General features: G+C 22.5%; 1 protein-coding gene across 2 annotated transcripts in view; it reads left to right on the top strand.

Annotated features, from left to right (window-relative positions):
• LOC114124534 (dopamine receptor 2) overlaps nt 1-17,502 on the top strand; it is a 120,773-nt gene that overhangs the window by 71,323 nt on the left and 31,948 nt on the right. The gene's annotated exons all lie outside the window — the stretch shown is intronic.

Below are 17,502 nucleotides of genomic sequence, written 5' to 3' on the forward strand. Positions count from 1 at the left end.
TTCAGCACATAAATCTTGTATCAACAGCTCTCGGTATGTATAATATATATGTCTGTGCTTTTACTACGTTCCTCAATGGCCAATTTTATTTTTATTATGATTGAAATTATACGGTACATAATACTTATGATGAGATTATTTGCTTCTATTTTTTCTTCGAAATATTCGTTACCACAACATAAAATCGTTAGATTACTATTATACCACTCTCAGATTATGCAGTGCGTATAACTATGCCTTTCAGACTTTCTGTATAAATCTAAATCATTTAATTCTGACGTTTGTAAACCACGAAAAAAACAACCTTACAAAAAATTACAAATGATATTTTATCATTATTTGTTTACAAACCATTGAGCTTTAAATTGTTTGATGTTTTAAAATTCAGTTATTTATTAACTAGTTTTCATAAACTATACTTATTTATTTACACATAAATAAAATAAGTACTATTAACTTAATTTAACATAATTCATTTTAACTAAAGATTATACATATTATAATTATTTATCATAAAATAACCCATTGAAGTCTAAATACGTACGATAATTTATTCCAAAAATATGTGTAATGTGTATAGGTAAAATGTTTATTAAAAGTTGAATGTTTCAATCTTTAGTTAAAAATTAATCTTATGATATTAAAATAATTAAAATGATTTACATCATAAATCAATATAAAAAAACTTTTATAGAGTATTTTAATTTATAATAATCAAATTAAAATTGTATATATATTTAGGCATTATTAATAAGCAATGTCGTGTAAAAAATTAGAAACTAAACTAGGAAAATGTTCAAAAATAATGTGTTATTCTAACGTTTCAATAGTCTTGAAATATTATAGTTTTAAAACAAAAAGTTGTGTATAAAAAATTGTAGAGGCAAGTATATATGAAATTAATATCTCTTCAAGTCAAAATTATTTTTAGTATTAAAAAGGTCGAGTGGATAAAAATATTAAATGACATTATCATTGGAGAGCTCTCTTGATTATAAAATTTCATTTTACTTAATTCATTTTTGTTAAATTTGTAAGAATATTAAGCCAAACAAATACTTATTCATCCTTTTCACCATTTTTATATTTATAAAATGTTGAATTTTAATTATAACACAAGGAATAGTATTATAACAACATAAATACTAAAAATAATAAAATTATATTTTTAAAAATCCATTACAATATTACAAAGTTATAGAAAACTATTTTATTAAATATTATTTAAACATTTCAAGAAAATGTTTAGATAATGTTATTGATAAACATCTATAAAATGAATTAAAAATGTTATTTAAAATCATTGATTTTTTTCTTCTTAACATTATTGTTCAAACAAAATATTTATCAGTAAATTAATAGATACATTGTACATAGTAGATATTAATATAAATTTGATTTTTTTTACTCTTGTTTTAATGTAAAGCACATATATATTTAAAAATAAATATATACATAAATTTTTAAGATTTTGATAATTTAAGATGTTTAGTAAGTAGATTTTTTTTCCCCTGTGAAATTCGAATTACCGAGAGTCGAATGTATGTGAAAAATTAACCTTATAAATATTATAAAATGTCAAAATTGATTTGAGTTATATACAAATTTACTAATCATATTTTATAATGTTATTAATATACAACTGTATTATTGTGGTTATATAGTATCATTATTAATGTAAAACGCCTTACCTCGCTATAAGGTGATTAATTCCTTAGACATTGAAGAGATAGACTTAATAGTAAATAGTCGCTTGATCCGACTACCTACTATGATCGATGGATAACTAGGAATGAACGAAATTTCATATTGTCACGATAGCTATTATATAGAAAAAATTGCCCAAATAATAAAGTGATATAGGTAATGAAATATCATTAATCTGAATTAGCGTGAGCCAATTGAATTCTTAAGTTGTATAGCAGTATAATACTTACCTATTAAATATTCAAAAACATTAAAACAAAATAAGAACAATAAAATGTCACACACAAATAAATAATGATAATAACAATACAATGGTGAAATTAGTAATTACCTTTTATAAAAACCTCATTGCAATCTTTTTCTGGTCTCAAGAATAAATTCCTTAATGGATAGGATTCTCAATAGTGGATTAATCGAAATAGTGTTGACGTCTGTTACATTAGACAAATTTTATGTCATACTTAACTGTCTGTTATTAGAAACGTTCACTCTATAATTAAGTCAAGAATTATTCATTAGAACACACAAGACATTACCTCTATAATTTAATATAATCTAAGTATGCTATGATTTTTAACTTATATTTTAAATAAAACTACCTATTTATTTTTAGAAACTGTAAATTAGTTAAATATAATATAAAAGAGAAAATTTCCATTAGATACTCATATGTTGTAAACAATGAAGTTTTTTTCTAAGAAATATATTTATACAACTCATGTACTATGAGTTAATCTCATTTAAATACTTGTTCTTGTTACGTATATATATTATTTTCCAAAATATTATCTACTAATAAATTAGTATACAAATTACATTTCTTAGATTTTTTCATTTATAAAATATATTTAAAAATTATATAATAATATGTGGAATACTTAAGTATCAACAGTTAGTTGCTAAAATTATTCATTTATTGTTAATAAGTTCCGACTAACTAAATAGCTGTAATAATTAAATAAAATATTCATATTTCATTCATTCTTTAATAAAATACAATTAAAATATAAAATGGGTGAATTAGACATGGCGATATAATAGTTATTATATTAGGCATGTAGAAACTTAAAGTAGGAAAAATTATAATAATTTTTTAGTTTAATAAATACATGTATTGTATTACGTTTAAAATATTCACTAATATTATAGTCCTAATAAGAAATCCAAAAATGTGACCAATGTAGAATTTTTAATTTATGTAGGTTAAGCTAACTCGAGTTTAATTAAAAAATAAATAAATAAATAAATAATTTCAAGTTTAATTTATGTTTTTTTTTTTTTTAGGAAAGTTATAGTTTACAGCTTTGCACGTTTTTGTAATATAAGTTATAGAGTTTCTACCAAATTCGACAACGCATTGTTCTGTAATTAAAAGAATCACATAAGTGTTTAAACATTTGAACGAACAAAAATGTAAAATTAAAAAATAATTCAAAACAACTTTAAAAATAACTATTGGTTTCAATTTATCAATTGCTTAGCATTAAAACATAACAATTACCACAAAATGATTCATTTAATAGTTAAAATAATAATAAAATACTATAATATAATAATAATTTAACATACGGTATTGTGTTTTAAATCATCAATTTTAATTTGAACTGCAAGGCTACAGCTGGTTATTACAGATTGATTACTTCTTGATTTCCAAATGAATAAAAATATAATAATATGCAGAAAAGAAAATGAACCATTATTATTTTTCATTAAAAGCTAATAATTGAAAAAACTTATTGACCGATAAACCAATAATTTGTGTTCTTGATTTAATACGAACATTAAATGCAATAAAATTCTTCTGTATTTTTCGTAATCTGAAAGAAATAAAACTATTAAATATTTTATCATGAGAAACCCTCTCAATACTTTTAGGTCTTCGCGATTATGATGTTATAAATAATTTATTTGAGGGAAACACTTTTTTTTTATTATGTTTTATCCTTCGGACCTTCTATGTTTCTATAAAGCTATACCATTTTCCAAATATTCATTTTTAATTAAAAAAAAAAAATGCATAAATGAGGCTATAAATAAAAACAAAAATCGCATTCATAACTGTTTTGATGCGGTCTTTTCAATTTTTAATTATACTTTTTTTTTTTTTTTAATAATAATTTTAAAAAAAAAAAAAGAAATCAAGAATATTTTCACCTTTAAAGTTGTATAAAATATTCTCCTACCGGTCGGGATAAATATAATTAATCATCAGTACCTACTTGAAATCGTTATTTTCTTGGATTTAAACCCATTTCCACTTCATTTTTATTCGATATATTTTTCTTACATACGTTGTCAAAACGTTTATAAAACGATGTGATTTATAACCCATTTCCAATCCCATTTTTTTCACTATTCATAATGTTCATATATGTTCTTTTCTCGCGGCTAATGAACATCAGTGTAGTATCCACAATTTTTATTTGACGTGTTCACATTATTTTTTTTTATTTAATTTTGGCATCATCATAACTCATAATATAAAAAAAAAACCCTTATGTGATTAAAGAGATATACAATACCTAGAGAGTTAGAGAGTGTCATGTACGCGTTGTCGATTTATTTTTGTTTTTAAAATGTTTTAATAATTGTATTTAAAACTAACATTTAATTAACAATATGATATTTTATCATTTGATTTTTTTTTTCTCAATAATGTTTTACCTCAAAAACAAATAGGTAACTGTTTTAATTTTAATTATAAACAAACAATAGGTATATATGATAATTTATTGAGTATTTACATTGTCTATTTTATTGTTTATAAATAAATCATATTTATAATGTATTTATTTATTTATTTATCGTTATTATTTAGTAAACTACTATAATACGAAATAATATTTTATAAACTTTTAATTTGACATTTCTCATATGAAATTACAATTTGTGTTCAACATAACTACACCATATAAACATTAAACACGCCAAAAACTTTTGTTGACAGACAGATAGTGGGGTTTTAAATGAGTTTTCTCATAAATGTTGTTATGTTTTAAAATTACGTACCATCGAATTTCTAAAACAATTTTAACAATTTTAATATAAATAAATGGGGGAATATATCTAACCACAGTGCTGAACATTGGGTGTCAAGTGTAATTCGTTATTATGGAAGTCACTGTAATGTATATGTTAAATTTGAATTCAATGTTAAATAAATATTATTCCATACGAAAAACGATTCTGAACGAAGACCGTCTGCATACTAAAGACATTCCATTTATTATTTTAGTATATTAAAACAGTAAATAATAAAAAAAAAAATTAAAATGTATTAATAATTTATTATTAATAAATGTATACCTAGCATATATTATTATTATTAACTTTTAAATCACTGCGTGATACAACTTACTGTAAAACGATTTGAATAGGTTCATAGTTTAAAATAAATCGGCAAAAGCATAAAATCAAAATGTCTTGAAAATGACGTTGTGTATTGGTGTATATAAAATATGTAAAAATTTCAAATCCTCGCGAAAAATATTTTTTAATTACAACACAATAACTAAAAACACATTGTTCTTCGTTTAAATATTACCTATCTAAATTCTAAATATTTCTAAATAATATGAACTTAGAATAAAAAAAAAAATTTCTTTATATATTTTTTAGATCTTTTGCTTCAAGTAAGAATGACTTATGTGACATTTTCTATTCAATTTCAGAGTTAAATAACCAGTTTTACATAAAAAATACTGTTTTTTCTATTTTTTTTTATTTTTTTACCTGAAATTGCCAACTAAACTCATTTTCCTGAAGTTGAAAATCGAAGCACTTTTTCTAATGTAAAAAGTAATACAAAAACACACATCATTGTAAAATCAATATATATTATAATAATAAGGGGAAATATAGGTAACAGTTCTCTTGTATAGTTAGTAGGTGTCGCGTATACCTCGTTATTGATTAAGTCACTGTAATGTATATGTTAAATTTGAATTCAATGATAAATCGTTGCATACGAAAAACGATTTTGAGAGAAGACGGTCTGTCAGTCTATATTACTAACTATATTTTATGATATGTTTTTTGATGTTGCCATTAAATTAATTCATTTTATTATTGGTAGAGCGGTAATTTATTTTATTTATTTATACATATTTTTTTTTTAAATATTTATGAATTTACAATCATTTTTTTTCCTGTATTAACAAATTAAAATTAACTGATTGAATAAATTGTCATTGATATTCGTAGAAAAAACAAGAACCAACAAGGACGTATTCGATACCAGAAACCTGTATCAAAATTGATGATCAAAGCATTTTATCAGTACTAGAAAAATGTGTCTTCATACACAAAAAATAAAAAATAATAAAACACACACCATTATAAAATCAACATATTCATCGCTCTGCTCAGAATCTAAAATAAATAAAAATATAAATAATAATACCAATACATAACTATTACTAATAAATGATAATCTATATATTATACTTGTTATAAAATAAATTGTATTTAAAAGTGCATATAATCATAAATCATATATATATATATTATACACATTATGCATTTCAATGACATAAGCTTCATTTTGTATATCAGTAGACAAGATATTGTGAAAAAGAAAATTTCAAAATTGTCTATAATTTTTAAATTACCTACACTATCAAGTTGATACTTCAAAAAACATTTTTTACAATCATTGACTTGCCAACGCTCTACCCCCTAAAAATCTAAAATATTAATTGACAATAAACAGACAATAGTTTATTGAATAGGTACACATTAAAGGAAATTTAAAAAAAAAATAGTTACAATCCTTTTTTTAAGTTAATTGGTCAAAACCCATATTTTTTTAGAAATTAACACAAGAATATGACATTTATTTTAATTTATAAATATTTGCAATATATAACTTTGATAATTGTTACTAAATTTACAAGTAATAGTAACCAGTTATAATAAATTTCTAATTTTCTGAAGATCAAAAAATTGACTCATAAAAGACGATTTTATATTATAAGATGTAATTTATATTATATTAGAATATGATTTATATATGTTATAATATACTATGTATGAATAAATAACGAGTATAAAATAATTCAGGATTAAGTTGTAAACTTCAATATTAAAATTAAAACTTCTTTGTATTTTATATAATAGAATATTTACTTTTAAAAGTAAATATAAATAATATACAATGGTATGAGTAGAATTATACTTTGTTGCAACTGCAAAATTTGAAAGTCTTTGAATTAAACGATATTATACAATTAAACTCGAAGTTCATAAATCTATCTAGAGCAAAAAAAGTTATCAATTTTGATGTAAATAAATAGAAATTTACATAATTAAATCATGTACAATAAATACTGAATACTCGTTGTACCTTTATTGTTTATTCCATATTATTATAAAACATAATTAACGATTTCTTACATTGTCAATGAAAACATGAGAAACATACAGAAATATAAGAAATTTACGAGTGTATAGACATATCAAAAATAATTAAATACTACAGTATTACATAAAATACATCATTAATCACTATATTTGCAAGTCAAAATAAATAAATTTGAGTTATCAGAATTTTTCTTTGAATGGAACTATTTATTATTTAATATTACAAGAAATTATAATAATTATTTTGATAATTGAAAATCAATAAATGCATACTCTTATAATAGTGTCCAACACTCCAACGCCTACTCGTCGTATTTACGAGCCTGGATTTTTTTATAATATCCTTAGATAATTATATGAAAATCATATTAATTTATTAAAATAATATACAAACATTTTCAAAGTTACAACATTAAAAAGTATATTCGGAGCATACAAATATAGATTTAAAATATTGAAAGAATCAAACTCAAATAACAAACTTTCTGCCGAGTTGAAAATAATTGCTACTAAAAAAAGACTTATAAACTATCATTACGTATTATTATTTATGGAAAATTTGTTCGATCGCGTATTATTATAATATATTTTATCTTTCAAACGATTATCAAAAGTTTAATTATTGGTTTACAGGTTGGTTTATTACAACACTTGAGAAGAATCTCGTTTTTAATGTTTTCGTTTTGTCAAGGGACATGTTTTAGCCAAATTTATATTGTCTGACAAAATGGTCTAACAGTGACCGATGGGCTCTGCTGTTTACATAATATAGTCAACTACAAAGGGGGCACGGACGACGATCGGCAACGGTGACACGAGGATGCGGTCCACTTGATGACGAAAAATTTTAAATAAACTTGCGGGCGCCGAGAGCCGACTATTAATTTGATGGGATTGACTGGGACAGTTGGATTGGACGCGAATTTATGGCACATCATTATGCGACCAGCTTGTACGCAGTTTACCTTAAATTCTCCCAACCACAATGTCTCTTACAACCATCGATAGTGTACCCACAATCTCACCCCATGTCTCCTAATCGCAACCCTACTATAAACCGAAATTAAATTAGCTAGGTTTTCAAATATATTTATGACCAAGAAAAACTCAAGAGCTCAAAACGACTTTGTCAAACTTATCTGGTTGAAATCAACTCAAGTTAATTGAAATTTAAACGTTTTTTGATAATAACCAAAAGAGAATTTTTCTATAAACTTCAACTATAATGTTTAAAATGACATAGAAATTACGTTGATTTATTTAATAGGATTTAAAAGTATTTTTTTTTCGATTTAAATTATAATATTAAAATAATCAACTTAAAAATATATGTTAATTAACCCCCCCCCCCCCGTGTTTAATAGCTTAATAATGATAATTATTAATTTCAATTTTGACACATTATAAATATAGTAATATTTACGTTTTATTCTCAGTGTTTATTATTCTGATTGTACAGTGTACAGACAGAAAATAAAGAAACAATTATTATAATAAATACTTTTAAAAATGTTTTTATACATAAAATACGTTTAAAAATTTGATTTATTTAGATATTTTGATAAATAACCAGTATTATTTGTTGAACATAAGTACAAATAAGTACCACCGATTATTTCTAAAACTTTGAATAACACATTAATATATAACATTCCCATTGTTCGAGCAACCCACTTGAGTTGAATGTTTTGGCGAAAATCCAAATTCAACCTAATGAATAGAATAATGAACTGTTAAATAAACCCTTAAAAAAATAAAAACATAAAAAAATATTAACGGTTTTAATCTTTATAAGTTGGTACTATATTGTATTTTAAACTCTCATTTAACCATTTATTAAATTATTATTACGATTAAATAACCCAATTGTTAAATCATTAAAGTAATAGATGATAAAAACCATAGACAACTCATATAATTAACTAAATAATCATAACTATGTTGACGAATAACTCATAGAAAATCTTTTTAACACTCAATAATATTATTAAATCATTTAATCTGATTTTTATTTTATTTTTTTTTAAATACCTACGTCCAATATTATGAATGAAGTTGTGTAATCTTCAGGTTTATATTATTATTATTGGTACAGTTCCAATAACTCTGGTTATTAACTTAAACACATTTAATAATTATACATACAAATAAATTAATTGGTCTGTAAAATTGAATTATAAATATATGTATAAATTTGTTAAATATACTCATAAGATTATTATACCTACAACTGTTGTCTTCAATTGAACATCAAAAAAGTTGTTTATTATTTCTAAGCTTTTTCTGGCTTTTATGTAGTTTTAACTATAAACAAAGATTATTTAACTGTAAAAGGTTGGCCACAAGTTAGAAACAGTGTTAGTTCTTCTCTTCTCATAGCCGTGAGACATTTTAATGTGCTCTATTCGTAGTCTATTGATAATTACTTTATCTTAACGATTAAATGTTTGAGGTTTAAGTCAGTATTCGATTTGGTATTTGATTTCATAAGTCTATTATTTCCTGTATGGCTGTATGACGCCATCAAAATTCCCACAAGTTAGAGTAATAATAGTAATCATTAATAGAAATCCATAGGGGTGTTTATTAGAGAGAAATAAGAGCGTACATAGTGTGAAGTTTTTAAATAAACTTAAGAAAAAATTAAATATGGACAAATTTCCAAGTGTCAGAGACATTTGTGGCTTGAATATATTATTGTATTTTCTCTAATGAATGTATTATTTTATAGTATTTTCCAAGTCCAACAACTTTCAGTACATACATATCAAAAAGTAGGTATTTTCAAAAAATATTTGCTTAAAAGTTATCATCCAAAGCATGATATTTACTATAAAAGTTTAAAAATATATGTATACGTATAATCTAATGAGAAAATTATTTACACTAGTTAAATAGATTAACTAATCAAAAATTCTTAAATAAAAACATATTAAGTCATTTAATATAATTTAAAAGTTGCATTTAACTAAGGAATAAACTGAAAGTTACAGTAATTCAACAATACGGGCGATTGACAAGAATTTCTTATTTTTATATTACTTACATGCATATACAAGACAAAATGCCAATATACTTTGAAATATTGTATTTTTTTTTTTTATCAAGTCTTGTGCATTGTAAACAAATTGTAATTTGTTTAATTTTAAAGTATATCATGGCTATGCCTGTGCGTTATTATTTTTTCCATTATACGGTTTAATTGAATATAAATTTTCGTTATAATTTGAATTATATTATTATTTTTAAAAATTTAAGACATTTTTCAATGGCCTTTAATTCAATAATAATATGGTTACAAGTGTAAATAATGCTTACAGAGAGTTTTTTTTTTACTTATTAAATGGTGTTATGTAAAAATAATTAAGTGAATTATAATATAATAATTTTTATTGATTAAAGATACTATTTGTTGTTTTTTGCACTTCCATTAGATTTGTGATGATTTATTGGTCAGGCATTTATTTCCTTCTCGGTCCCGTTCATCTGCTAATAAAATATGTTGGTAATTTGTGTTGACAGCTTTTTGCGATACACATTGTACACATATATTTCATTTTTCACTAAGTATTTTATTTCATGATACATTTTTGTCAAACGTTTCATACATACATAGATTTACCTGAAATCAGCTTTTTGCGTGTCCTTTATAGTAGTGAGTATTCGTTATGCCTTCTTATTTGTTTAGCTATTAATAATATTATACTTAGTAAATTAGAAAGTTTCAGACGATAAATATCAAATGTGCAGGTAATGAATAAAAAATATACTTACACTAATTGTATTCTAAAAACAAAACAAGAAAACTACTTCAAAATTAATTTTTGTTTTACAATTATTATACCTGTAATAAGTAAAAGTTTATTTTTAATTGTAATTTAATTAAAAAATTAATATTTAATAATTATAATAGTGAAATAAAAACCAAACATCATATTTTCAGTAATTGTATGCATAGAAATAAATAGTAATAAAATCAAATAAAAAACTACGAGATTTTCATTATTCATAAAAATAATAACTAGGTGTAGAATTAAGTTTAATTTTGTATATCATAAAACAAAACCAATGAAATCCAATTATTTTGACTTCGTATAAGTAATTGTGTAACAGTGTATAAATTGTGTATAACCATATATACTTATAAGATATTTTAATAAGATCTTAAATTAAAAATATAATTATAATAAAAAATTGTTTAAAAACATTTTTCATCTCTAAAATAAAATAGTTGACATATACTTGTAGAACTATTTAAAATATATTAATATATTGTCTTTATAAAATATTTAAAATAAATGTAATTATCTAATATTTTTAATTATTAAAATCATGAAAAATAATTTTAGAAAATATTTTCTTTTCAATGTGATTAAATCATGGGTTTCCTATACATGATTGCTTTTTTTAGCATTTTTAGAAAATAATATATTTATAGCTTAAAAATATTTATTTTTTTTTACATAACTACTAGTATTTTAATTATATATTTTGGCACTAGTTTAAAGTATAAATTCATTATGATAATTTAACTTTTGAATAACTAGAGTCTAAATAACTCGAACGAAGTTGATAATTTAACAAACTATAATATTTTTGTTTATATCAATGATGTATAGCGTTGTTCTTTTTATTTATATTTTAAAATGTTTCAGAAAATCAATGCTCTTATAAGATTATTGATTAACATAGCATACTATTATACTTGACATGAGTGGCATTAGGGACTTGAGGTCTATTTCGTTTTTCGTATGGTTCCTCGATGACCACAGTAGAATGGAGCAGTGTATAAATCTTGAAGATATCTTAATTATTTTGATGAAGAGCAAGTTTAACATACCTAATTATGGTAAACCTAATCCGTGAGTGATGTTAGTTTTTTGTGAAATTTTGAGCAATTCCTGACGTTCTTTTTATAAATTTGAGTTATACAAGTGAGCTATAATGTGACTTAAATTTAAGGTGGTCGCTCACACCTGAGTACTTGATCTAAGTCTCGCTGTCAACCATGAAGTGCAGCGTAGCGATTTGGTATACAAAAAGATTTGATTTTTCTCATCATGTTGAGAATAACTGGAAGGCGAGGATAAAATAAATGTCGTTTTGATTAAGTTATATACTGGAATTGAGACAACATATTAGACCGGCTCAATACGCAGTGTTACGTATCTAAGTATTTAACCTACATATTATAATTATAAACCTTAATTTTACATTTCTTTTACAAATTATAGGTGTAAACTGTATGGTAATATTAATAATAAATTATTATTTGATTTACATATTTTGATAACTGTTTTTCAGTATGATTAGAAATAAATATTTATTTATATATACATAATTTAATTTAATATTTTAATGATTGAATAATAAATGAAAAACAATTATTTATAATCAGCTAAGACATAATGAAATATTAAAATGTCTTGGTAGTCTGTAGTATTGTATTTCAAATTATAAGATTTAAATTGCAATTGATTTATAACAAAATAGATAATTTACTTAGTTTTTTATTTAATTTAAAATATAAAAATAAATGTCTTGTTAATAAATAAATATTAAATAAATACATTTAAAAGCTTTGAAATTAAATTACCCCTCACAGTAACTTAATCATATATTAGTAAAATATTGATTTTATGCTTAATTTATATAATTTATACAAAGTTATAATAAATAAAAAATATTGAGTAAAACATTATTTAAGCAACTACAATAACTATCTATATCTATGTCTATTGTTCTATTAATATAAAGGTTAATATACATTAGCTCATACAATCAGTTAGCTTATGATACATTATTGATACTCAAACTAGCTACATTCTTATTGTAATTAAAATTACTGCATTGGTGAGTTACAAATATAAATGTCCAATATAAGTTTCCAAATATAACTTTAAAAATGCAATACGATACCTAATTTAATTAATTCAAAATTTGATAAAAATAAATATTCAAATGGTAAAAAACAATTTTAGTTATTTTATTGTAGGTAATTTAAAAATATTACTCGTGAAAACTTGAAACTATTACCTACGTATATTTTATGTTTTTCTATACACAATAATATTTTAAAAATAAATTATTAATTTTAAACAATTAATTATTTGTACTACAAATCTATTCACACCATTCTATGTCAATTTGGTATCCATAAAAAAAATATATAACAATAGTATATTATAATAAAAAAAGAAAAAAAGATAATAAATGGACTCTGTAGAAAAGAACACATCACAACTGTGATTAACTGACTTCGACAATATCACATTTATCTAACAACAGTATCTGATGACGAAAGAAGAACCTCAAACGTATAGGGAGGGTGTCCTTCTGACAATAAATCTCATACCTAGTAAAATAATGTCAAAAATTCCAAATTTATCAATTCTTTAAATCGGTTTTATTTTTCAAAATAATCTGAATTGTATAAAAACATTTTTTACCTATAACATATGTACTTGCAAAGTTGCAAATTTGTTTAAGATCAATATATAATAAGTTATATATTTTTAACAAAAATTAATTCAATTTACTGTGTGAAAAATAATAAAATATATTAATATAATAGATATATAGATCTTTAATAAAATATACTATAGGCTAACAGACATATTATTGAATTTAAGTGTAATTCTAAATGCCTAAATGCGTTCATTACCACTGATATATTAGAACTCAATGACGACGGGAGCCTTCTAAAATCTAAAACTATTATTATACAGCAGAACAATTTCTTACTTCCTTACTATTTTCTCTATTTTATTTGCTGAAATAATTGAATTTTATATGATTCAGAAGAGGTTTTTGTTGAGATTCATCATTTTCAAAATATGTTTGTAATAATAATTTTAGACTCAAACTGATTTTCGAAGTTTTGATAAGTTTGACGTCTAATATATCAGCAATGTTGGATTACAACTTACTATCTTGTTATTATTCATTTCATTTGATAGAGTAAATATATTTAAAACAATTCAGGAAAATTGTTAAAACTTTATGATTTGTTCAAAAGTTTATAACAATATAATATATTCATGGATTCATTGACCAATTTAATATTATATACATTCGTATATCCGTCTCTTTTATTGAATTCTAAAATATAAAATATTGTAAGCAAAAAAAATTCATTTTCTTTATTTCAAGAAATAGAATTTATACGTAAAATAATTCGTAATTCGTAATTCGTTTTCAATTTTCTTTTATGAAATTTTTAAAAGTCTCATCAGCGTTTCCCACGTATTTTTAATGAAATATTGAATTACCTTCATAAATCTCGAATCTTTACTATCTCCATTTTTTTCTAAATAAAATATTGTTTAAAATGATAAGTACATATATGTGGATTTTCGTTAAATGCATTTCTTTAGTGTTAATAACATACCAATAATTTTATTAATAAGTGTAACATTTAATTTCTTTTCTCTTCTCATATTTTAAAATTATGTTACATTTGTGATTTTTTTTTTTTCAACAAATATAAAAACAGTTTTAAAATGACATAAATCAATGATGATCATGAATTATGATGTATGGATATGGCGTACTATGTAAAGACCATATGGTATTATACTTAACACTATACATATACATATAATACATATATATTAACATTTATGATTTATCAGCATATGACTGGCTACATTTAAACGTTTAAATGACTGATTCATACAATATGGGGAAGAAATCAGTGCATAATAATTCTGTTGATAAATTCATCAAAGTGTAAATTATTCGTTTTTCGAATTCAATCTGATAGAAATAAAAGCTAAAAGTAGAAAATTAATTTCAAAATTGATAAGGTGATTAAATTTGATTTTATTATATTACTCATCTCTATAATATTGTATTTAATAAAGAAAAAAAATAATTTATCTATGGCCAACGACGACTCAAGTCAACAAAATATAAAGTAGTTTAACAATCTATTAAAATTATATAAAACAATATTAGTATCATTATATTTAGCATGTACAACAATCAACATTTATTACTTCTTTAATTATTTTTATTATTACTACCTATTATTATTTATTAACTAATAGATAAATATTAAATTAAAAATCTGTTTTATTACGAATTGAAGACAATAGCAAAACAAAAAAAAAAAAATTAATAATTACATTTTTGGTACTATGTTTAATTGTTTTTAAAATTAAAAATTCTATAAGGTGATTTAACTGCTGTTGGTATATTTAATTCAAATTCAAGTGACAATGAACCAAACCAAAATTTAAATTTAAAAATTATATTATTATTGTTGTTGTTGTCGATATCATAAGGTTTACGATTTTATAATTTATTAGAATAACTTTCAATGCAACGTAAAAATTATTTTTTTTCATTTTTTAAAAATGAACACAATCTACACAATAAAGATATGTTATAATTGTATAACACAGTTAATTACGTGTTAGAAGATTTCACACATTGGTGAAACATTCCATAGGTTTAAATATTATAATTTAAAAAGGGATTTATACATGAGTAGCTTAATGTTTAAGTTAATGATTTTGTTATTATTGATTTATGTGATAACCATATCATGTACCCGGATGTTTATTTGCAATATTTTAATTTCGATTTGGTTTGTCAATAATTATATTATTATTATAATATTATTATAATTATTATATTATATTTGGTTAAGTCAATAAATGTATATTAATACGAGATGTCTTACAATTAGAAATGATGGGATTTTGGTTTTATCGAGAGTTACAGGTGGACATTATATGTTTGTTAAAAAGTAAATTTAATATGAATTTATTTTGTTTAGTTTACTGCAAACTAACACTTTTTAAATCAGTTCTCTGGTTAGGAAAATATACTTTTGTCTGTTGGTGGAAGCCATAAAAAGGTCGGCGCAAGTTGATATTGTTACTTTTTGGGCTAAATAATAAACATATATAAACATATATAATATACATATGGCATTAGGCGTGATTGCGATTAGCCTGAGATATAAATATTGAACTGGAGAGAGAGAGCTTCGTAATGGAACACCTACTGTAATTTCAAGTATATTATTAGGGTAACTACTTATTATAGTATATCCATAATGGGTTAAGGGTTTTAAAGGATCGGTAACCATCGGTATTATAATTTAAGAGAATATATTTTAAATGTACTGTGAAGAATTTTTTTTTAGTTTTTCATTTATAAGAATATCAAACAAAGTTATTCAAAAAAAAATAAATTCAAAATATAAACTATGTAATATGTATATTTTAAAATTTGTATACACCTAGGAAATTATAATATATATAATATGGGTATATTATTTTATAAAACAAATTTAATTATTTACTTAAATTCTTATAAGTAAATAACCATAAAGGTAGTTTGCATTAATATATTGAAGCATAAATATTATATATAATATACATTTAAAGTGTATTTTATTTACACATAAATGTTTAGTTTATCAAGTATGAAAACAAAAATGCGTACTCGAAAATAATTTTAAATCAGATTCAAATTGAAATAAATAGTTACTAGAATTTTATCATTTTGTCTTTTATATATTCTTTTTTTTTTAGTAAAAAATTATAAAAAAAATATAATTATTAAAAAAATTTAATAAAAATGAATATTATTTTGATTATTCTTATGAATATTTTATGGTTATTTTATGATTGAATTCAATTTTTTTTAAATTATAATGCAATTTTATGATTTCTTCTCTACGTTTCTTTTTAACGATCTTAATAATGTTATAAATAAATTGGATGTAATGATACTCTTTTGTAGTAAAAAAAATTAAGACAAGGAGTTAGCGAGGGTTAATTTGGTTACTTTAATTCATTATAGTACCTTTGAACAAAAAAAAACTCCGGAAGTCTACTAACGTTTAGAGAACAATCATTTAAGAAACGAGAGAGTAGTGTAAATGACTGAGTACGGGATTATCCACCTACTTTGAGTACTAGCAGCCTAAATAATATCTCAAAGTCCATCACTGTCATCGGCGTTGAAAAACTGATAATGGATGGTATCTTGTGAAAAATGGCGTTGTGTTCTAAAATAAGAGACAGGAAATTCGAGTCATCTCATAAACAAAATGATAGTTTTTCGAATATACAATAAACAGCTCAAATTTAATGTTCCAAAATTTTAAATTTTCAAACTAACAATTATTAGTAATAATCTTTGAAACGATTAAAAAATCAATTCTTTTATTCAATGTTATAGAATATAATAGTCGTTGTTTAATTTAAAGATACGATTTTCTGTAACAATATACCATATACTTCAAGACGTGTTATAAACACTTCATTTTAGTCAAGTCTTTTACACAAGTGTCACAAGTATACAAATAAATAATTCAATATAATTAAATTAAAATAATAATAATGATTAATTATTGTAAACATTATAGTAATTTTAATTAAAGCATTGATTGTGCAGTATGTTTTTAATAGATAG

This window comes from Aphis gossypii, chromosome 3 (assembly GCF_020184175.1).
Source record: "Aphis gossypii isolate Hap1 chromosome 3, ASM2018417v2, whole genome shotgun sequence".
Taxonomy (NCBI): domain Eukaryota; kingdom Metazoa; phylum Arthropoda; class Insecta; order Hemiptera; family Aphididae; genus Aphis; species Aphis gossypii.